This window comes from Calidris pugnax, unplaced genomic scaffold, assembly GCF_001431845.1.
Source record: "Calidris pugnax isolate Ruff unplaced genomic scaffold, ASM143184v1 scaffold15, whole genome shotgun sequence".
Classification (NCBI taxonomy): Eukaryota; Metazoa; Chordata; class Aves; order Charadriiformes; family Scolopacidae; genus Calidris; species Calidris pugnax.
In genome coordinates, this window is record NW_015090774.1 from 6,048,491 (window position 1) to 6,073,333 (window position 24,843).

At 39.0% G+C, this 24,843-nt stretch overlaps 1 long non-coding RNA gene across 1 annotated transcript in view; it reads left to right on the top strand.

Moving 5' to 3' along the window:
• Nucleotides 1–816: 816 nt before the first annotated feature.
• The window catches only part of LOC106889016, a 51,425-nt gene continuing 27,398 nt past the window's right edge, over nucleotides 817–24,843 (top strand). Inside the window, exons 1-2 of the long non-coding RNA XR_001412243.1 lie at nucleotides 817–840; nucleotides 2,592–2,654. This is a non-coding gene — a long non-coding RNA (uncharacterized LOC106889016). The remainder of the gene's footprint in view (nucleotides 841–2,591; nucleotides 2,655–24,843) is intronic.

Genomic DNA, 24,843 nt, shown 5'->3' on the forward strand with positions numbered 1-24,843 from the left:
GATTGCTTTTGTACTGTCCAAAGGTGCGGCATCACACTTGGAAATAATCAGATCTCAATTCACTGCTGAATCATGAAGGCAAGGGAAACAATTTTTTTTTAAAGAAACATAGTGATGAACAGTTGAAGGCCATGGAAAGGTATGAGATATGATCATGTGCTCCAACAAAACAAAACAAATTGTGTGGCATTTTTCTCTCAGAAATATGAAAAAATATCAAGAAAAATAATGTTTCAAGTTGACCCAAAATACACTGTTTAACTTAAAAGGAAACAATTTACTTCATTCTGAACAGATTGTTTTACTTTTGGTTGTGTATTTTTCTATTTTGTTTTTAATATAGATTCATTTCAAATTAACACATGACATTTCCAAAGTGAAAAAATTTGTTTCAATATATTTGAAACAGAAAGTCACAGGACTTTAAAAAAAAAAAGTTCCCTCTCTGTGGCCAGAACTGTTTGTTAAACTTACTCTGAAGTCTCAAAAGCTTTGGTCACCTGAAATGACATTTTCCTCTAAATTTCCTAATCAGTGAAAAGTATTGTCCAGATCTTCCACACCCTTCATTTTTAGTGGATTTATTTTTTAGTTAAAATGTGCACCCTAACAAGTAAATCAATTTGCTAAATATCCTTTATAATGCACAAGATACAATGGCGATTTCTTTTCTGCCTACAGTTGTCATGTTTCAACCAGCTGTGATTCTACAACCCCTTATCACATGAGTAACTAGAAATAAGTTTGCAGATGCGTCTTCAAAGTAGGCAGTGTACAGTTCAAACAAGGGATTCAGAAGATGTACTGGAATCTAGGTGAAGACAGAACATGTGCTTAAATGTAAGTACAACTCAGCATAGCCCGACCATCACCATAGCTGTTCTGACAATGTATGCTTTGCTAGAGCAACCACTGAAGTAATTTGCTGTTTGGATCCCTTTGAAATCAATCAGAATTTCTCCCTTGACTTCATGAGGCTCAGGTTTTTACCTCCTATCTATGATGAAGTCCCAGGATCATATACCATGGCAGGGATTTCACCTGCCATGACTTCAACTACAGTGCCAGGGATCTCATGGAAAAATGGGGTCATCTGACAGTAAATTATGATATTGCATGAGGAACGGTGACAGAATGCTCCACTCAGTAAATCCAGGTAGAAAGAATACTAATGGCTCAGAAACATGAAAGTTCAAAAATCTTTATATAAATACAAACTGTCATTCCAGTAGCTACTCTTGAATTTTTATATTTGCTTAGTATGTATGCTTTCCTCTTGGCTTTGGTAAGCATAATGCTATATTAGTGTTCCTGCAATGACATATGCATGTGCATATAGTTGAATTAATCTCACCAAATAAATGCTGAAAACAGCTTTGCAATACCGCTTCATGACTTATTCATGACGCATGCTGTTTGCAAATGAGACCACAAATGACACACACCAAAGGAACTTTCTTCTGAATCACTTCTAGTGGTGCCTAATAACTTATACACAAAGCTGCATATAAACATATGTTTTCTATTATAATTGGGTTTGTACCAAACTATTTCTAGGTGAGTCAGATAATGAGCAATAGCAAAATACTTATCCTAAGTTTCACATTTTGCTACTGTGTGCTCCTGGAGATATACTAACTATATTTTTGCTCCAGGGATCTGTTTCTTTTTTCAGAGTCAGACTGTAACTGCAATGTTTTTATGAGGAAGATAAGTTCACATTGCTATCCTTCTTCCAAATTTCCATCCAAATTGTTTACAGAACAGAGTTACACAGTGCTTGGACTGATTTTATGTATAGAACACATATAATTTTTACATTTATCTGCCAAGTACAGGATTATAAATGTGGTGCCAGGAAAAAAAAAAAAACAAAAACAAGACAAAGATTTGTTGTCAACTGCTTCTATTTGTCAACTGCATTTCTATTATGCTGACAACTGCGAATTTCTTGTTACAATAACTTTTCAGAAAGTTGTCTTTCTGTAAGCATATGTACATAACTGCAAGTTTTCAAAGCCGAGCAGCATTAGTGTGTCACCTGCCTAAAAAAACCATAAACCTCATAGGGAAAGAAAAGACCAAAGACTAACTAAGAATTGTTCTTAAAAGCAAAAGTCATTTCTTACACATGCATTTTTTAAAACTCCTCCTCTGTATACGTGGAGGAAGTGAACTTAGCATCCAGGTCAAAATTGCAAATAATGGTGTGTGTTGATAACCTGGATTCTTTGGAAACAGCAGCAAATAAAAGGTATCTAATTTTTCTTTTATGCAACACATTTATTCTACGTTTTATCCAAAATAATTTTGAAATAGTTATTTTGTGTGCAAAATCATTCAGCAGTTCCTTCCCCATGTCTCCTTACATGTATATACCATAATATTCAAATAGTTTACTGCTGGAACTGTTGTTTTTCTCTTCCTATATCCATTTCATCAGTAATCACTGTTACCGTCTGTTATCATACCATGCTGTAAAAATTCAAAATATTTTCTAAGATATTCCTCCTTGGAGAGAGGAGGTCTAAATTCAAAAAGATATTAACATTGCACCATGTGACTTTCATTTCCCCCTTTCCCTGCATAAGGTACCTCAGCTCCAGATGCTGGAGGCGATTTGGGCCGGAGTCGTGGAAGCCATGGAAGCTCAGGTGGGCCTCAGGAGTAAGCAGGTACAGCAATGTAAGGACAGAAAAGCATCTGGTGAGGATTCTTGACCATAAGTTGTGGCACAAAAAGACATGTCGAATGTTTTCATTGAGGAAAATAGAATCACTGATTAAGACACTCGTTTAGGAGATGGAAGGCCTCCTTTCAGCCCTCAGTTTGCTTAAGTTAGCCTCAAGACTAGACTTAGCTCCATCTCCCTGCCGCCTGCCCCATGCCAGCAGAACATCTTTACACCTATGTTTTTCAGGCAGGGAGAATAAATGGTGTCTCAGTTGTTTTTGTTAGAGTTGTTTACTTTGTACAAGTAATTGGAGATTCATTTAGTCAGAGGCTTGAACATGACTCTGTGGTCTACAGACTCAATCTCTTCCTTGCAGACTCTGTCTTTTTTTTTTTTTTTTTTTTAATCTGACTCAATGCATATTCAATCACTAATGGAAAGCTAACAATCTACAGCAGAGAGCATTGTGATTGCCTCCTCTTAGCACAACAGTCCCTGGTGATTGCAGAATTTTGCTAATTTCTAAGAAAACCACATCCAACTCCTTGTTTTATATCAGACAAAATGGAGCTGTAAAAACAACATTTTTCACCTCCTGAGTCCCACTGAGGGTTAGCAAAAACACAACACCTGCATGAAGGTGGTGTTTCCTCTGGTATCTTTTATTTGAATCATAACATAGTCTGAGAACATCTGGCTAACCTGACCACTCGAAGTGAGATAAGTCCAAGCTACTTGGTCTAAGTCACTCAAATATATACTTCTAGTCTGTCCAGATCTCAAAACAAACCTGGTGACTGCTACTGGAGAAACTATTAGTTCTTGATGACAGTATGGAATGGTATCTCCAGCCCTTGTCACCCAAGAAAGGTCACAATCGAGAGAAGGCTGGAATAAATGTCTGGATAATGATGAAAATGTTGGTTCAAAATCTACAGGAAAAGATTTCAGTACTTGTGCATAACACAGTAGAATCAGGTGTGAAGCATCATAAATATGAGACATAGAATTTTTTACATATCATTTGTTATTACATGCTAACTAATCTTTTAGGGCAAACAGGTGTGAAGCATCATAAATATGAGACAGAATTTTTTACATATCATTTTTTATTACATGCTAACTAATCTTTTAGGGCAATGAAAGGAAAAAAGTATCATTCTGAATGATTTTAATATCATTCAGTGTTGGGTCATCATTTTTCAACATTTTCAAGCATTTTCAATGTTTGCAAATAATATTTGCTTTCTGCTGCTCTTACTTTCCTCTGCTGTGGTTATTCTTGTTGCTTCTGTGGCTGAAAGGTCAGTGCCTTTTATTATTACAGCTATTTGTACTTCCCACAAACTAAAACCATGCCATATGTAAAGTCTGCTCCCCTAGGCTCATATGCTAGGTGACTTGGGGTACAAAAGTCATTTTGAAGTACTACCATTTGTTTTGGAGTACTATCAGGTGATAAAGCCATCCTACAAGCGAATATTTATTCATGTTTAGCAACAAAGAAGGGAGGAGGTCTGCGCAGCATCACATGAATTTATTTAGATTGAGGGAACTCACTTCACCTTTGCCTTTGTGAAAGATAATTTCCTCTGTCAACACTGGGACTGCTTTAGTGCTACAGATCAACACTGGATAAATTTTACCTTCTGTGAGAGCTTCCACCAGTAGCAACTCAGCAGGATGAATCCAATTACACAGAGAAATATAGTGCATTTTCACAGAACATAAAAAGACTGTTTCTTGATTGGCATTTCAGTATTTGCCAAGTTCGTGATTAGATGTAGACTAACTTCTTCTTTTGGTAAAGTCCAGGTTTTGTTGTCAAAAAGCTTAAGTCTGCACAGGTGCTTGTTCCAGTTGATCGGCTGATTTTCTGCTCAAATCCAGATGCATCTTTTAACAGAAGTTTAATTAAGCTAGCATGACAGAAACAAAGGGCAAATGGTCATTTTGTGGCAATTAAATTAACAGGAGAAAATATTCAGGATATAAATATTCAAAACGGAGATATCGTGAATGACATTTTGAAATAACAGGCAATGGATTTTGCTATCAACACTGGGCTATCTTTAGAAAAAGAGAGCAGGTCAGAGCTGCACAGAGCTGCCCTAGCAACACAAGGCATTGCTCATTCCTGTCAGCAGCTGAACACCTTTTCATGCATAAAGTGGGATGGCTAGTCAAGGAAATGGAGAGTAAACAGAAACATGATTGAAAGGAACACAAAATAGAAGATTTTTTTTTCCAATTCTACTGTTATTAAATGAGTAATAGAAGTGTATATAGCAAAAAATAGTAGCCTAAAGCAGGAAAATTATCAAGAACAAGTACCTAGTTTCTTCCTATGCTTTTTCCTCCTTGGTAAAGCATTACAGTCACAATCACCGCAGCGCTAACTTCCAGAGTTTTAATTTAAAATATTCAAGTAAACAATGTATCATATCTGATGGTATAGAACACTTCAAGAGAATGCCATGCATTCAAAATAAATGGCTGGCCCTCTGTACTGGAGAGGCTAATGGTTTTGTAGTTTTGCATAAAATGTGCCTTTCTCCTTAAAATTGTGCAAATGTCTATGGTTTTTGTCAATCTACAACTGCTTCAAATATCAAATAGGAACCTTAGCAACTCTTAAAGACATGTCTTTCACACCCAAACTGGACAGATGTAACTACAGCCATTACTCCCAGATAGAACCGTTTTTCTATCAATCAGAAACACTTCTTAGGTTCTTTAGAATATGTAAGTAATGGAAGATAGAAAAAAACATTACAACAAGTGAGTGGGGTTAAGACTTTTTAAAAACAACAAGCATGGGTGAAAAAAAAATTTAAAAACCCTAAAACTCATGAGGGTAGTTATCCATTGAAGACTCTGCAAGAAAAGTCACACACGTTGGTGTGAATCAGCCTACTCTCCCTCTTACCTCAAAACTGAAATACATTTTCTTTAAACTTTTCCTGCCTCCAAAGCATATAAAATAAGATCAGGTAAAGATGAATATCCTGAGAGTCTCAATGGTGGGAAAATGCTTTTGCAGCTCTGGGCTTTGCATCACTCAAGACCTGGCCAGAAGTCTTCTTCATTCACTGGGAGTCAATTATGCCTTTAAGAGTACTCCTGTATTGTACTCAAGAGATGAAACTGGATGTAGACAAGTTTGAAAGTTTTATTTGAATATTGTAGTTAATACCACAAATGAAGCCAGGGCATCTGCATGTTTTTCACAAGGTCTCTTGGAACTGCAGATATTTGCTTGGGTATAACAGCAGCTACATTTCATTTCACTTCACAAGTCAGCTTTCACGCTCCTTGTTCATCACATTAATGGTGGCAAAATCTCCACTTGGAGTCCACTGAAAATCTGCTTGCTGAGACAAAACAATATCGTTATTGCAGGAAGCTCCAGAAACCCAAGTTGAACTCTGACCCATCGCTACTCTTTCTCTAACACGACAAAAGTATTTACTGAACAGGTTACTTGGGTCTTGCCTGGCTAGAGCAGCTCTCTGATACTCATGATGCTGGGGAGCAGAGGAGGAATACACATATAGATGCTGACGTTGTGTGAAGGAAACCATGATAATGGACTCCAATAATTTACAGGGCAAGGGGAAAGACAGCAAACTCCAGCCCTAACCACAGCAAACACATAGAGTGTGTCATGACTGGAGCAGGCACAGGAATCCTGCTTGTGCATTCACAGGTCACTGGTGGAGAGGGGCAGGATTTGGCTCAATACATGAGCGCCTTAAAAGGTTCTGATTTAGCTCAGAAGTCAGACCGTGTTAGCTTTAAGGGTAAATGTAATTTTAATCTGAAAGACTCCTCTTGTAACTTGTAACCTGGCTCTTTCCTCTATACTAAGCCAAAGAATTTTGGGGTTTTTTAAAAACAGGAAATGCATAATAGATGGTGGCTCCATGGACAATTACATTATTACTGAATAATTTTATTAAGGGCCAAAACCCAGGAACATTAGCCCTTGCAGCAAATAAGAATTGGTCACATCTAATTCATCATCTCAAAAACAACTGAGGAAATTATGTTAGCAATTAAAAATTAATGCAGTCTACAGATAAAATTAAAAGGGAAAATTATTGAGTGGGGACTGTATCCTCAGGTGATATCTTTCACTACACTCTCCCTGCAGTAAATAGGACTTCACTGATGGTCCTGACCTGAGAATAAAGGCTTCCAAATACGCTGTTTTTCAGCCATATTATGTAGATAAGTTATCATTTACTCCTGTTACACACCTCTAATTTTAATAACCCCAGTTAGCTTGGAAGGTGTCACAGTCGCTGACAGAGGATAATGTTTGAGAACCAGCAGACACAGTTACTATCTCTGCCATAGTCATTGATTTGCTAGCTGGCCACAGGCAAAATAACCTTATCTTCCCCTGCCTGGATTTTATCAGCTGTCCTGTGAGGATAATAAAATAGTTGGGAGCTGTGAATGAAGTGTTATTGTATGCATTATGTTACCGATTATAAGCAGCAGGTCTGTCAAAAACTGCAGGGCATTTGAACATAATAGGAGTTTTGTTGTTTCATTAGCTCATGTGGTGGAAGAAGGAATCTCAACAGTAGCTTTCTTCAGGCTTGGGATGTTTTCCCAAGCCTGCTCCAGCAGACTTCCAGAAGCACTGCATCAGTCGCCTTGTCTAGCCCTGGGTTTTGGATACAGGCACAGTCATGCTTAGGTCCTCAAGTGTCTGCTGCATGTATGGAGTGGTTCCTCTCATAGCTGATATCAGAAGGGCTTCCAGACCAAAAGACACCAGCTTTTAGCTCTACTAGCTTTCACAAGGCACGGATATATTTCCACTGGGTTAAGTTTCGTACCACAGGTTTTCCCACCACCCCCAATTCAAGAGTAAAAGATCATAACTATTTTTGCAGTGAAGTGACCATAACCGAGTCAAAATCACCTAAAACTTCCAACCAGCATGGTTCAGTGCAATGCTACGTGTGTTATCTGTTGAAACTCAGAAGCAGTTTAATGTTAAGCCCAAATTGCCATAGCTGCAACCCCACTGTCTCTGCCCTCAACCGGAGATTCAAATGTAGCTTGCAGATAGCCAGTTTTAGGGATAAACAGGCCGAGCATACTCATAGGCTGGGACTTCCAACAATTCAGTTCCAGATGCCCTTTTTTTGTGCAACCAACATCAAATAGTAACTGAACTAGGGGTATCTGTAGCTAAAGGCACAGGGAACATTGCCCGGTGAAATTGCCAGAGGGAGGGGATGTCAGCTGGAGCTGTTTATGTGATGAGGGGCAATATGCAAATGTACTCAGAGAATATTAGGCCCACATGGAGGAAGATTCTCATGGCTGCCTGGCTGATTGTATCTTTAGGGCTGCAGGCTCTCTATTGCGGCTTCTCTGGAAAGCATCTCTTCAGCAACCTAATTAGCTTTGCCCTGATGGACGGTAAGGACAAAAGCAGATTACTCTTGCTTTGTTTTTTTCAGGGCAAAAAGCTGTGGTAGTCTTTCTCTTCCTTCTGCCCCTTGCCTTTGAAAAGAAAATTAAAAAGCTGGGAGATGAGGCTGGTTTAATGCACTGGCCAGACTGAGGCAGCTTTTAGCAAGTAGCAGGCACTTGTAGCAGCTCTGTTGGAGTGATGTCCACCATGTGCGTGGGCAAGGAGCCACAGCTTTCCTGGAAGTGTTCAAGGCCAGGCTGGATGGGGCTTTGAGCAACCTGGTCTAGTGGCAGGTTTCCCTGCCCATGGCAGGGGGGTTGGAACTCAATGATCTTTAAGGTCTCTTCCAACCCAAACCATTGTATGAACAGTGTTAATCACTGCAAGTGGGCATGTGGGCAGGAGGGAGTGCTTCGGCTTCAATGTAACCAAAACCTCTTTTGTCAATTTAGGATCATCTGTGATGCTGGACCCATTTCTGTGTGGTGCATTTGGGCAAGAAGGTAATTAAAAAGCTATAAGACAGAGAAGCACTGGTGGTTTTAAGGGCTGGCTTTGTGATGTTATGAGGGGAGCACCTGTGTGCTGCTGCTTCTCATTTTTGAGGTTTGTGACTCTGCTAGAGATGTGCTACATCTTGGTGTAGAGCATCAAGCCCAAGTAGCTGGCTGATGTGAGAGGTCCTCTTCTCTTGGATTGCTGTGGCACCCACAGCAAACAGTCTTCAGCAGGCTTGAGGACCCAGGGTGCTGTGGAAAAGGGGTCCAACAGAGACTGCTGGGATGCAGGTGGAAGATAGTCACTTGCAGTACGTCTGGATGTGGTTTTAGGTATAGGAGGTATAGCAAATACAGGTAGCTGGAAGTGGTATGTTCCTGAAACTGCTGTGAATAGCTCATGATTAAACTTTCTCAGCAAGCTTACAGCATCAAATGCTTTTTCCTGTGATTTATTCAGAGCCTGTAAAGAACTCGAGGCTTAATCAGAATTTGTTAGTGCCCCTTCTCTTTTGATTGACACTGAAGTCAAAGCAAGGACTCTTCTCTCTTCAGCAAAAATGAGCCTTCAGCTCACATCCCCCTCTCTGAAGTCCATTCCAGGAGGGGAGAGGGAGCGGCCTCTTCCCTGTTAATCATTTTGTGAACTTTCTATTGGGGCAGGCTAAGTGTTACCTCACAGAAGACCCACAAGCAGTCAATAGCACTGTTCCCTGTGTTCTCTGCAGGGAGCAGAGCCTTGCTACTGCGCAAAATTTAGGGCATAAAACAGCCTTCCCTGTAATTGTCTCATAAATGGATTTTTGTGTTCTAATAGGTAAAGTTAAGCAGGAAAGTGTGTTTGTATGTCTGCTGACTGAATAGTTTTTGGTTAAAATCATCATGGGGAATGAGAAGAAGGAAGCTGTGTGCCTTAAAGTCTTACTAAGTGCCACTAAATTAACCAGAAGAAAACCCCACTTACATAAGTTGCTGACAACAATCTGTAGCAGCTGTTAAACAGAAGAGTTATAGTGAGAAATAATGGGAAATAGTTCTGGTAAATTTGCCCCTTCCTTTTATTGATGGATGAAACTTTTACTTGCAAAAATGATATTAAGCAACTTTATTTTTTTCAAAAAAAAAGTTCAAAGAAAGGAGGGAAAACTGAATTTTGGCTGCAGAATTGTTATTTTAATAAGGCTTGAATAAGACTTTTACTTTGCTAGACGTGCCCTTTCATAAACTTGCTTGTTGTAAGCACTCATTTAAGCCCGAAAATGTAAAGGATTTGCCCAAACTGGCACATATTGTAGATTACTATCATTGTAGATATATAAAGCAGAATCTCACAGAGGTAGTTAAAAGATGAATTTCTGCCAATATCTGGGAGCAGGCAAGTGACAGCATCAAAACTGTCTCTTAGTACAAGAGGCATCACACTGAATTCAACAGAACTGATTTCATTTAGAAAAACAGAGTAGCTTGATTCACAAGTGTAAGCAACTTTGTATGAAAAACCCAAGACACGATGTAGACTTCTGGAATTGTAAGCGATTTTGGATTGATGTAAACACTTCTGTGCTTTAAATTCTAAAAAAGATGAGGTAGCCCCTGCAAAGGAAAACAAGCAATGGTGTACTTTGAGGTCATTAACTTTCACATCATTTTCACCTGAACCTTCTGCTCTCTTGGGTTCAAAACATGAACCAAGCACACCATATTCTCTGCTGTCTGAGAGGGATGTTGACCCTGACAGCACGGCTTTCTAGTGAGAGCACTCAGGTTGTTTCAGTGTCACTTTATTGTGAATCCTGAAAGCTTATTTTTAATAACTTATGGTATGTAATTGATGTTAACTGTATGAGCCTTAATTAGAGGCTTCTCATGCAGTGCTTGGGCATCATTTGTTTGGTGAAATAGAAATAAGCTGTGCATGTAAACTAAATTATTCACAACAAAAACAGATTAAACAAAAATGAAGAAAAAACAACCAGATAGGAGGTCAGGAAGGAAATGTAAAAGTTTGTTTTGGGAGAGTTACCAGGATGATAAGAAAATCTCATAGAATCGCAACCAGATATGAGGTCAGAAAGGAAATGTAAAGTTTGTTTCGGGAGACTTACCAGGATGATAAGAAAATCTCATAGAATCATAGAATGGTTTGGGTTGGAAGGGACCTTAAAGATCGAGTTCCAACCCCCTCTGCCATAGGCAGGGACACCTCCCACTAGAGCAGGTTGCTCAAAGCCCCATCCAGTCCCACTCCTTTCTGATTGGCGTGTAATAGGAATGTATGCAATCATAAAACAGCAGCTCCAATCCCATTCTGTTTATCCATGTTATCTCATCCAACCAAATGAGAATTTGAGGGTAGGCTCACCTCCCACTAGACCAGGTTGCTCAAAGTCCCATCCAGTCCCACTCTTTTGTGATTGGCGTGTAATAGGAATGTGTGCTATCATAAGACAGCAGCTCCAATCCCATTCTGTTTATCCATGTTATCTCATCCAACCAAATGAGAATTTGAATTCCCTGATCAAATGTATGCACCCCGCACTGCAGCCCACACTGGCTTGTAGACAAACAGCAATATGAAAGTAATTTTGCTATAGTTGTGCTTGTGACTGTGAGACCTTTGTGCTGTGGTACAATTCCACATAAGCTTCCAGGGGCAGCAGCAGTGACAGGGAGGGGTGCCCAAGCAGCCCCTGCGAGTCTCGTACATATGGTACCCCTACCACACAGATCTGGTAGCAAATGGTGTTGTGACTCCACAAAGATTGTTGCTGCCGCGTCAAGTTTCCTGCAAGTTCTGTTGGATTTCCCTCAGGATTGTAATGACTTTTTAGCCACGTGTACCTTTTTCACCTTTCTGTCTTGCATGGATGAGACCTAGCTGGTTTTGCCTGATGTCCCAGTTCACTTGTGCTATGGTTTTGTTTGCATACAGGAAAATAGACTTCAGTGAGATTAATATTGTCTGTATATGATTGCCCTTTATTCAGGCATAAGTCCCACTGGAAGAGAATAGGAAATGGAGAAACAAATACTATATATGTATATTTGTCCTAATTTCTAGCCTACAATCATACCTTAGGGATTGGATGGATTTCTGATGTATCTTCCTAGAAACCAGCTCTGCATCCCTAAAATGTGAAATTCTTTCTTCTTTTATTTTCCAGTCATTGCTCTGCCAGAATAATGACATAAATAGAATAAAACATCTTGGATTTTTTTGGAGTTATTTTACCTTGAGATGTCAGCTCATATAGTTTCAAAACACTGAGTATAGGATTAAATACACAATAACATTAGTTCTGATAGATTTCACAACCAACACCTCACACAGCACTCTGAAAATGTGTAAGAAATTCTGAAAAGCTTAGTATTAAAACCTAGTTGATGGCCAGAAACAGTAATACCGTAAACATTACATTAGAAAGGTGCTTTGTCCACTTGTTTGTGATTTTTTTCTCATGTCAAAGTTAAGTGGCTGGCTAAACTGAGGTACCCAGTGACATTTTAGATTCTCTTGAGTGTCTAAGACATCTGCAAGGAGCTGGCAGGTATGACATACAACATATGGGTCTCCTACACCCTTCTGCAGTGGCAGCTGTGTGCCAGACAGGATACCCCAGGCATTTAAAGTGGCATTGGACGGCTCATCAGGAAACTATGTCCTGTCCCTTAAATCCTGTATTTTTCCATCAATTCCTCTGCCATTAGCTGTGATTCAGAGGTGTTAGAACAGAGAGAAATTAGCTGAGAGTTATTGTTTGTCCTTCAAAGGTAGGAGATAGCTCAGATGCATTGTGTGTGGAAGTCTGACAGACACCTGATTTAATTCAGCCTTTGAAAAGCGACACCAAATGTTACCAACAAAGCTGAAAGGAAATATGATTGGCTGTGCTAAGGGCTGAAGTCTGGTTACTTAGGTCTACTGGGTATGCATATTGTGGATAGGATGATCAAGGAAGACTAATAGAGCTTTCTGGGGAAAGAGGGGTGAATAGGCATGCTTGTTTGCTTGGCTGGGCTGTGTGGGGGTTAGACCTCAAGGCTGATTTGCCACAGGGGCATTTTGATAAGAAGAATGCAAGCTTAGGCTGCACCAACAGAACTGCTTTAAAGACTTTAATGTAGAAGTTATAGAAATGGTTAATTAGCCAACTAAAATGTAGTTGGGGGAAGACATAGTTAACCATAAGTTTGCAAAGTAAATGGAGTGGGAGTATAAAACAATAGGCTTAAGGGGTTAATTCTTTGGGATAATTTTCCCTGAATGATATATTTAGCAGCTATTCATTAGAAAAGAATAACCATCTGTTCAATATTTTTGCTTATTACTGTTCCTTTGACTGCATTAATTTTATGGCTTATTTGTTTTGGGTTTTTTCTATCCCAGTTGTAAAAACCCACAGTAATAGTTTTCAGGTAGATGTCCAGATATGCAAAAATAATAGCTGCACAATTTCCCCTAGCTCAATACCAAATATTTTCCATTCAAAAGGAACTTCAATTTAGTAAAATAGAACACTGATTTAAAAACTAGTCAATTTTCAAATGTAGGAGGGGGCTCATCTATCTAATTTAAGCTTGTAATCTCTTTCTTTTGGTAATATTTTCCGGTCATGATTCAAGTACATTTATCATTATACTATTAGTACATTTATCATTATGCTATTTAGATAACTATTAGATTGTTAAATAACATTCTGACCTAGAAGCTGTGAAAGTCAGTGAAGTCTCTCACATTACTTCAGTGGGCCGTATATCACACTATGATTTACTTAGCACCAAGCAAGGATACTATCTGCTATCTAATCTATTGGATATGATAGGGTATTGATAGCAACGATGTGCAGAAATATATGTTTTCCTTTTATTTATGGGCTGTGTTTCTGTCAGTTACCAGACTTTAAACTTATCCATGTAAGATGAACTTCAGTAACTATTTTTCGGAAGTATATGACACTCCATGATAAGTATAAAGACCACTGAAATTAAGAGGTTTTTAAAGATAAATTGCTAGATAGTGTCTGTTTGGTCATGATAAACCTGTTAAGCTGCTGTAATTGAGCATAATGACTCTGCAACTAAGAAAAACTTTTCCAGGAGTCTTAACTTCAGGACTCTCAACTTTTCTTTTTCAAACAGTGCTACAAAGATCTCCCAAATCCTGAATCTTGGATTCACTGTTTCAGATTGAAAGAGAATCAGCTTTCAGCTTTTTTGTATTACTTTTCTGAGCTGTTTATCAAAATTCAAGCCAGAGTAAATCTTCCTCTATAGTAATTTCATTTATTCTTGCAACCTCACACTCTCCTGCTACAATTTGAAATGAAGCATGAGGATTGCTGGAGTCATCAAGTCTCTTTCAACTGAAGCAGCTGCTACCAGAACAGGTTGTAGCTCTTTGGAATCATTTTATTTATAGCACTATAGCATTACCAACAGCCATACAGGTCACCAGTTAGTACCTTCTGTGATTTCCCTAGAGCCACTAGATGATAATGATACTCAGAATAAGGGAGTTACCAAAGAAAGTAGATTCAAATCCATCACAACTCTATGCAGGATGGGGACGCTCTTATAAGCTCTATAGGTTACAACTTCATTTTCCAAGTACCATATGGACTGAGTATGCCATTACTGAGAACAGAACCTGACAATGTGTTCACAGAACAGCTGACAACTTCTAGCCTAAATGACAGAAGAATCATTTCAGGGATGTTCAGATCTTATATAAAAAGACTGACAGTCCCCTGTAATTATAGATATTAGAATTGCTACTACAGGAACTTTGAAAATAGCATCCTTTAAAGCACTAACTGCATTCTTCATGACAGTCATCTATGGTATGTAAACACAAAATTGGCACAATAAGAAAAACTAATGGTAGAGGACATGGCTAATACTGGTCACCACATCCACAACTCAGACAGTTTCAAAATAGTTCATTCTTTCATATCATTGCTTTTGGATATGTGTTTAACATTAATCGGTTTTTAGTATGTGCCAGTATTAAACATTTTTTATTTCCCAAGAGTTTTAAATATCAAAGTTCATATGGCTCCTCAGAGGGCATTTTATAAAGAAGTGGAGTAGGAATGGTGCTAAAGACTGCCAACAAGTTGTGTTCCGTCACTAGGGACTAATTCCTCAAAGTTCATTGTGCATGTTTTGCATAATGCTCCTCTGGACCCTGATTGTTCCTAGAATATTAAGTATGTTGTCGTCTATTTCACGGGCAGGAATTCAACCAAGTATACTAGAGAGAATAAAATGCTTTTTTGTGTGTGTTTAAACAATTTTCAGATATCCAGTAATTGGCTTTCCTATCTTTCCTCAGCCTTTTTTGAAGGGACCTTTAGGAACACCATGGGAAGGCTCATATCTTTCTCCATTAAAACATTTACCTGTGGCATGGATTATGTTCAGATTGCTTTTGTTTTCTTTAGCTTCAAAAATAGGTGGGCAAGACCAGCTTCTCTGACTTTCTAAAAGCCAGTTAGGATCCGAACTTTAAAACTTTAAGCTTTTCTAATTCCATTTAATAGTTATTTTGTCTCATTGCTATTTGAAGAGGAGGTAATGAATCTTATCTGTTAAATAATGTATGTACAGTAATGGAACATATTCCAAAGGTTTTAACAGTTCACTCACAGTTAATGGCAGAGAAAGCACAAGGAGAGAGAAATGCATCTGTCAAGATGTAATATTGAAATAATACATTATCATTACAGATTATAATGTTAAAATAATAGATTATTATCAGACATCCTAGCCAAGTTAAGTATCTCATAACTTTACTGCAGCTGAGACCATAACAATTCTAATCACAGCAGAGGAGTACTTGCCTGTGATTTGTGAAACACGGTTTCGCCAGCAAGTAACCGTAGGAGGTATTTCAGGATGGGAGAGACTGTTGAAACATGAAACTACTATTTTTGGCATGGGCTATGTCTGACCTGAAGGACTGGGAATACCCTTTCTGGGTTCAGGTGCTTGTTTTGGCTGCATGACAACTCTGCACTGACCCAAAGACCCCCACGCCTCCCTGATCCATTTTCAGACAGACTTAACAGGGCAGCCAAAGGGCAGGACCTTAGTGAATGCAGAGAGTTTTCATGTCCTCATAGACATCCTTCCTTGGACTGCTTTATTCAAACGCCTTTAGCTCACACAAAAAGATTCTGCAGGTAGGACATAAACAGCTTAAATGCATGTAGTAATTATTTATTACCAAATGTGAACAAAAGAGAGCTGAGATTTAATGAGCTACTGGGCTAAGCATTAGCATGCTCACCATCTCCAATAGGACCCCCAGGGGCTTTCTGCTGCTCAGGCAGGTATCAGTAAGGAGGATGGTCAGGCTCCACTTCCCCCAGAAACAAATCCTTGAGGTTGCTGAGTTGCCATCTTCCACCAGCTCTGTTTTTCTTCCTTTAGCATTCCATACCTCTCTATTCTAGTGGCTTTTCTCTTGAATTCTTGAGCTACTGATGATCATCTTTTTACCAGCCCTACCTGTTTGAAATTTTATCTTTCTTATGGCTCTGCAGAGAGTCACACAGCTCCTTTGTGTCTTAACAATTTCCTTAGAAGTTCGAGCCAAGGTTACACAGCTGGGCTCCATCAGAGTGAGGGAAGTGGTCCTTAGAGCATAACTGAAACTAGGCCAGGGTGACTATTGCAGAGGATGTTGCACAGAGTTGGTTACACCCTACAGCATAGATACAAACCCTGAAACCCATCAGATCTTTAGCTTATTTTTTAGAAAAGTCAGAATTTCACCTGTGGAACAGAGAAACGCATTGCCAGATCTTTGTTCTCACTCTTGACCAAAGGACTGTAATTAGGAAGAAGTATGGGAGATAAAAGACAAAACACTTAAACATTTCTGCCTCTGTAAGCACACAGAGTACATTTCTAATCTTGAATGGTGATACAGTCTGAGAAATTATGACAAATCACTTTTTTAATATCCAAAATACATCTTCACTTCAGAATGCTTTCTTTTCAGTTGCACATCTCGCACATTTTGTTATAGCTAGTGAAGATTGTTTTCTGAAAAGATTAACAGTTATTGTAATCTCTATGCCTCAGTGCATGGAACAAAAGAAAAACATGCAAATTTAGGGGCGGAGAAGGACCTAAAAGAAATTATAATGTAATTCTCTTCTTCTGTGTTACTTAGTGGTAATGCACTATTCATCAGTTCTCGGGCTAGATCAGCTCCTGCATTTTTAAAGTATCAAGTAGTTTACTAAATAGATTATGTATGAAGACATCTGGAATATTGAGATCTTTCTGATGGTTTACAAAAACTGCAGCCTCTATCTTCATAGGTGCTTCTCCAGAAAATTTAATCAGAAATGCAAGTCACTGTGCTGTGTTTCTTGGCAAAATGTGTGCTGTGTTTCCATACATCTAAATGCACAATATAAATGACAGTATGGTGATCTAGCAACAGTGATTGTGCAGGTAGAGCTAATACAAACTGCTCTCTGATACCTGATAGACTGCTCTGCTGTGTTCCCTTCTCAGCCTATCTATAGCTCTGAATTTGTGAGAATTATCCAAGCATGCCAACCACTACCGGATTTATTTTCTGCATTACTGTCTTTCAAGGCTTGTGTTTATACATAAGAAAATATTATGTATGTTTTGTGACAGAACTTGAACCTGCAATGTACTGGGTGGTAGAAGGGAAGAATCAGGGCTCACACTGGGCTTTTTAACCTTTTAAAAAGTTGAAATATCTGAACTTCTGTTATGTTCTAAAGTATGAAAGAAGAACATCTTATGTTGTACAGTGTCCAGTTCAAACATTTCATCAGTAATGTCCTTTTCTTTCAGTGTTAGGTCATAAAACATATTTCAGCATGAATTTTTAATTTGCAAGTTTTGGTTGTCCTACTTATTGCAAACCATACAGTGTTGAAGGGATATCAGCAAGGACTAAAATGGGGGATATCTTTTTTCCTCCTCCTTTTCTAAGCTGTGGAGAATGCTATTCGTCCTGTAAAAATTCTGCTGGAGACACTGCATTGTCCTGTGCTCTCTAAACGAGATTACCTTCTTTCACCCAAGGAAATACTCTCTTCTAGTCTTCAAAAAGAACATGAAATTATTTTTTTCTCCTTTCACTGTGATTTATTTTTTACATAACTTTCTCCCTACTCCCAATCCTGCCTACCTTACCATCCAGAAACCCAACACTATGACACACATATTCCCCCGAAAGCAAAGATCTGAGGATGAACCTTGTCGCATGCAGGGCAACTGTCAGCAATATAAAAGCTCACAGAAAGCTCCCTCTAACTCTATATAAGAGCACCAAAGCTATTTTCATTAGCCTCATCAGGAATTAGGTCATATCTGTTGTCTTTACCAGAACCAAAAAAGGAAACACTTCCTAATATAGGAAAATATTCATGACAAATGATGTGACTTTCAACATCGCTAATAGGCAAAGAAATATCTGAGGTAAGAGCAATTGAAGCCTTGAAAAGAAATGCAGACAGCTACCCTAGCAACTCTCACACTTATTTGATAATACTTCAGATTTGATAATATTTCTGTCTCCTGTCAAGTGCTGAAGCTTCTGCACCCCAAAGGAAAAAAAAAGAAAGTGCATTTTACTAAATGGCTGTGATACAGTGCTGAGCAGCACTGATCTAAGTAGTATAATCAGATGCATGTTATTATAAGGATATAGAAGAAGAAGCTGCCACACCTGACCTTATCTAGACTGGGACAAGTCCTTCTTCAAGTAGGAGGCAGGACTTAATGACCTCCAGAAGTCCCTTCCAACCAACATTTCTATGAGAATAGGAGTATAAGAAAGTTCAGTACATGTCTGGCTTACTCCTAAGTTTTGTAAATATTGCCTGGTACGATTAATGCTATTTTCTACAAGCCTTGGTCAAAGTTCTGCTTCAAGCACTCTGTAACCACATCAGAAGATGGTGCCTATCCCAGTCAGAGTGAGGAAGTATACCGAGATCAAAAGATTAGAATACCTTAAGTTTTTTTCTCTAGGGATGCTGCTTTAAAAAAAACATTCCTTTTAAACAGATATCCAACCTAGATGGCATTATATATTATAACTAAATATCTTGAATTTATAGTGGAGAAGAGGAAGCTTTGAAAGGTTTCTATTCTGTGATTGTGAGGAGTGACCTCTAAGGAACAGAGCTCAATATAACCTGGCCTTTCCCTTTCTGATTGATGACTTTCCTACTGTGAGAGAAATCTATAGTTATTAGCAAGACTGCCATGACTGCTTGCAAAGACCAGTTACTGTGTTCACTGAGCTATGCTTTGTTTTCTTCTTTTTTTAATTCACAGAAGCTATTTTGTTAATAAGAAATTGGTAGCATAATAAATTAACTGCAGCATTTCTCTTTCTAGCTTCTATGAGGTTGTGATACGTGTTTCAAATCAGGTTCCCTGGGCTGTAAAGTGTTTTCTGTCTCACTGAAAGGCCCACCTTCAACAAAGACAAAACCTAAGCAGAAAGTATCAAAGAACATGGTTATGACTTATTTCCAGCATAATAATCAAGACTTGACAGGCTATTAAAAACTCATTAAAATAAGATGACTGTGGTAAGAGCCACCTAACCGTACCACATGATCCATTTGCAAGTACAAGCTTAAAAGAAAAGTTAAAAAAAAAAAAAGAAAAAATTGCAAATGAAAATATTTGACAGATGGAGGTATATGGATGTCTTATTTCAGACATTCATAGTCATGGCAAAAACATGGGAATGAAGCCTGACTCCACTTTTCAGTGCTGGAGTAGAAAGGATCTTCAGCTTTTTCCTCTGCTGAAACTGACATCACACATGCTCTGACACCTTCTTCCTAGCCGAGCCTCACAACTGGGCATCTTGTCATACCCTCTTACATCTCTCAGTGTCTTTAAGACCACTGACACCTTAAATTCCCTGGCCCTTTCCACTCCTTATTCTTCTCTTGTTGCTCTTTCAGTGCCTCTTCCAAACGGTTCTTTTCAAATAACCAACAGGAAGGTAACTTCTGTCACAAGCAGCCACTGGGATTTGCATATTCTTTTAAACAATTTCCTAATTTTCAATTTCTTTTGTCTTAATGTTGTAGAGTTGTTTCTAACTGGTTAATCTAGATTGTCTGTTGTTATGAATGTCAGAAGGGAAAACTGGAGACTGTGACAGCAGTGGTAATTTTGCAATCAATAAAATGCATGTTTTGCCTCAGCCACCAATTTTATCTTTTGTAATTTACCTTCTGCCTCACAAAAATGCTCAGCCAGTAGCTTTCATCCAGTTTTCATTGTTTGCTCTTTAATATTCTCTGCATCACGGGTAGCATCTCTGAGGTTATTCATTTCTGTACCTGCTTCCTGGCTGTGATCAGAAGCTATGCACTTATCTGAGCCTGATGCAGATAGAGACAGAAATCCATTCTTCTTCTTAGGAACTCTTTTCCCCTATAGCTGGAAGCAGCGGTACATACAGACATCCCCACTGATACAGTAGAAGAGCTCTGGGAAGGAGTTCCTGCTGTAGAGGTATTTGCAGAGCCACGTGTCGTTCTGTCACACAAGCCAGTGTCCCGCTCCTGATGATTTCTGGGATGTACCAGATGCTGTAGGCGAGACCTCTCTGATGTCCCTCAGTGAGTGCTGTAGGACAGCATGGTCCAGCTGGCAGACACCCGGCTGAATCCTGGCTCCAGGCTTCACTCCGTCTGCAGCAACTATATGGAAGGGATGGCAGGTGCCCTGCGCCAGGAAGCCCCTTGATGACAGTAGCAACAAGTCGTTTTTTGGGGTTGCAGCCATATGGACTGCCCTTCGCAAGCACCTTGAGGCTACTGCTGAAGCAGTGACTGAGCGTGCAGAAGCTTGTTCTTCCTTAAAGGAGTAGCTTTCTGTATATAGGAACAAGAATATGGAAAAGCTTTACATGACATCTTGAAGCCAGGATTAGATTTAGACCAGCCCAGATGCTGGTAAGGATTAAACTAGTCTCTGATATGGTCAAGAGTCAATGGTCATTGAGTGCTTGGTCTTCATTCTTCCCCTTTCATTAGGAATGGGACTTTTTTTGTGTGTGTCCTAGAGCCGGAAGGGGGCATCTTGCCTGCAACAGAGAATTTGTAGCTTTAGTTCAAGGTATGTAGTGCACTTCGTGTTACATCAGCCTATTCTCCCAGCAGGTGTCCTCAGGCTGGGACTCTGCCACTGGTGTGAAGCTCTCTTTAGAGAGCTTTGATAGACAGGAGGAGGCTCACCAGGGTTGTTGCAGTGGAGCCATGCTGATCTCCAAGATGAACGTGGCCATGCAGATGTGTAGGGACTAGTAAGTATATGAGGAAACATCAGCGCACAAAGGGTAAATAGGTGAAATAACAGTTCAGTGCAGAGTAATAAACACAAACTGTATTCCATTTTCTTCTTCTGCATTTTAGTTGTGGATTTTTTTTTTATGGTGCTTGCTGTTTAGTAATTTTATGAGCAGCCCTCAAAGGTTTATAATACTCTTTTTTCCAGTGTGGGTGGATCTATTTCCACTTCATTTTGAATGTTGCCTTTTAATCAAATGCCATTCAGCTGTGCTCGGTTTAAGCTCTGTGCAAATCCCTCAGAACTTGTTTGTTTAAAGTGAAATCCCTGAGAACTCTGTGAGGTGGAAATCTCTGTGGAATAAGATCCTTGCTCTGGATTTCCTGTAGTGCTGGGGAAAACACCCCCAGCTCTGACTAGCAAACAGCAAATCTGGAAAGAATGGCCTGGGTCTCTCGTCTTTCAAACCTTAGCAGCTCATGCTGACCATACAGACACCTTGTGCTGGACACCAGGAGGCGGGCAAAGCTGACAAACAAAGGTGGAGGGAAAGCAGAAAAGATGAGCACAATGAACTCCTTGTCATTCAATGTCAGCTTTATATTTCTGCCTAGCACAGAGTACCCTAGAGACACACAGCAGATGTTTCCATCTGGTTCCAGACTACTCTCATTCTTGTAGACCAATTTGAGGGCTGATTCAGGAAATGTGACTGGGAAGTAGCCAGGAGATGCCATGCACAGAGACTATACATATAAGCTCTTTATTCCTTGGTGTTTGTGTTGAGCTTGCTGCAATAAAAAGCAAGGATGCTGAGATAAAATTGAATGCGGGAGAAGCTTTGTTGTTGCTTTCAATACAGTCAGGATTTCATTTGGTCAGAATTGGTCATCTGTCATTAGACGAATAGCACCAAAAGTTCTGTACGCAGCAACTGACTTTGCTGTTTATTGGTAGGGTGCTGATATACACCTTAAAGTACAGAAGGGATACAAATCCACCTATATACCCAACAGCATCAATAACAATTAATTAGATGGGGAGCAATTTAGTATCACTGAGTTCAATTATATGCAACTGAATGAGACAGTTGTTCTCTGCTTCCACCTTCAGTAACTCTTCCTGGAAGACTCCAGTTCTGATGGTTAGGCTCCCTTCACTATTTTCCCCACTTTTATTTGTAACTAGTTTATACCCATCTGTTCTTATGTCAAGACTCCCTTTCAGTTTAAGGAATTCTTCTCCCCATGGTATGGCAGACATCTCCCATGCTTGTTAGGCTCATGACCTGGCTTCTCTGACCTTCTGGTCATCCTGACTTCTGTTTCATTCAGAGTTGCTTACTCTTGACTGTGGTGGCAAGAATTACATGCATTTCCCTAGTGCTTTCTATCATGGTACAAATATCTACACACATATCTAGCCTTCATGCACTAGATCCCAGGCAAACAAAACAGCCCCCATAATTTCTCCTCCCTAGCAATTTATCCCTTGCCCTGTAACACTCAATTATGTGCACCCCATGCAAATCTGAAGTGGGTAATGCTGACTGCAGAGGGTGAGAGCGGGCTGGAACAAGTTGGGGGAGAGGTGCAGTGAGGTGCATTATACCAGAGCAACAGTGCTGATGGTTTTCATGTTGTCTGTCAACATCCAGTGGTGAGAGTGTTTGTATAGCAAAAAAAAAAAAAAATCTTCTTTCAGTTTTGTTACATTTATATAAGAATATCTCCAAAACCTTTATCTTCTCCCCTGCTTCCACTTCTTGTCTGGCAAGGAGTTTTCCATCTCTTTTAATGTCAAGGACCCAAAATTCTGAGAGCATGCTTAATCAATGTGAAATGCTAGCTTTTCCCTGTGAGTATCCATGTGTGTTTCATGTGGGTTTTTTAAGAATTAATTATATTATTTATGTATAGTCAAAAGTATTGAAGCCTTAAGACTTCTGCTTCTAAAGTCACAGAAGTATAGCAGCTGATCAATGAAGAAATGCTTGCCTTTTTCCCCTCTTAGCTCTTGCTGTTTTCTATTGCTGGCAGGTTTTCCAAATCAATTTTGAAAAGGAGATAAGACAGGACCTATTAAAAGATAATATTAAATATCCCTCACTTTAGTTTTCATAGTCTTGCAGGGAGAAGAAAAAGTATAACTAGATTTCCTTGCTTGAGGCCAGGTCTGTTTTCCTTGCCTGGGATTTCTGAAAGAAAAGGCAATAAAGCCTTAATTTTGCATCTGTACCAGTGGACTGGAAATTTGACACTGGCATTTATTGCAAGGAGAGAAAATGAGAATTCAAACTTGGACACCTCAGCAGCTGTATCATTTCTGGATCTTCTCCTTTAGGAGCTTAGTCTGTGTCAGCAAGAGGTTACGAGATCTTAATATCAGTGCCATAAAGGTAACTCGAGCTAGAAAGGATAAGTTAATTTAGACAGGATCAAACTAGCTAGGATCAAATAAATAGACCAGAGTATATTAAATTGTATAAACAAGGAAATATTAGGCTGGGAGTACTGGATTAAGTAGAGTAGATAGCCCTGAAAGAGCTATTTCTCAGTAATTTGAGGGATATTCTACAATTATTATAAAGTTAACAAAAATAAATCTTTCACTCTGAGTTGCTAACGTGCTACAGCCATGACAAAGACTAATGAGATCCTAGAATATGCAAGAGGAGGCATTTCCAGTAAAGGGAGGTGATTAAAGACACTGTAGAAAGCTCTAGTGAAACCTTATCTGAAATATAGGTACTATACTTGTCATTCAAAACATGAACTCAGTCTGGAATAAATGCAGAGAAAAATAAGTATGGAGAGGAGGGGAAACTCCAAGTCTTGTTTATTAGAAGCTAGAATTGCCTTTCATTCACTGTAGTAGGAGAAATAAATATCAACCAGCAGAATAATGAAGCAGGATCTTTTAAGAAAAAGATAGATCTTATATACAACAGCAATACAGAGACTGTCTTATTTCATCTGGGAGTCCTAGCCCAATATTCTTGATACATTTGATCTAAAAACAAATAAAACAAAAAGAGAAAAGAAAAAACCAAAAATACACAAAAAAAAAGCCCCACAACCCAGGCTTATTTTTCTATGGAGACAACAATTCTTCATAGTTGCAAAGTTTGAAATAGCCATATGCTGAAATATAATGAAAACCAGCTGGAAGAGGGAATCAGGATTTGGCCCAGTTTAAACAGAAGATACTCAAGACCTTGCAGACTTAGACACACCATTACAATCTATTGTCATAGCTAGGTTCTTTTCCTAATTTCCTGAATGTGATAGGTCTATCACAACATGGGTCACAGCTAGGTTCTTTTCCTAATTTTTTGTCAGAATTTCATAGGTTTATTTGGTGGACATTTTCATCAGTCATACTCTTAACCAAAAGAATGTCAATTTTTATTAATGTACTATATCTGAACTTTTCCCTGCAGTTAGTTTCCTTGGTTCAGCAATTTTAATGAACTTTTCTAATGAAGAAAAATTAAAGAACAAAGCTGGCATAAATAAGGTCAATAAATACATTATACCAGCCATGAAGGTCTATTTTTTCTCAACTTAATTATGAACAAGGGTTAACACACTAAGCTCAGTGCAGCATATGTTCACTGAAGTCTAAACAAATCCTTGGAAGCTGGCACTTCCAGGGCTGCTGATGTTGGCACTAATGTACTTTGCATTAGTTTGCCACAGCTGGAGATCTTGATTCACAGACATGAAAAGAATCAAATTGATTTTCCTCCCTCCCTTCCTTCCTTCTTTCTTTCCTTCCTACTTATAAGCCCATTTGAATCACAGTGTAAACTTGTGGACCAGCAGAAAAAAGTTGCCTGTGAAATATGAGGCATATGGAACATTGCACAGAAAATTAGACAAAGTCAGTTGTTAATCCATTGTTAATATGGA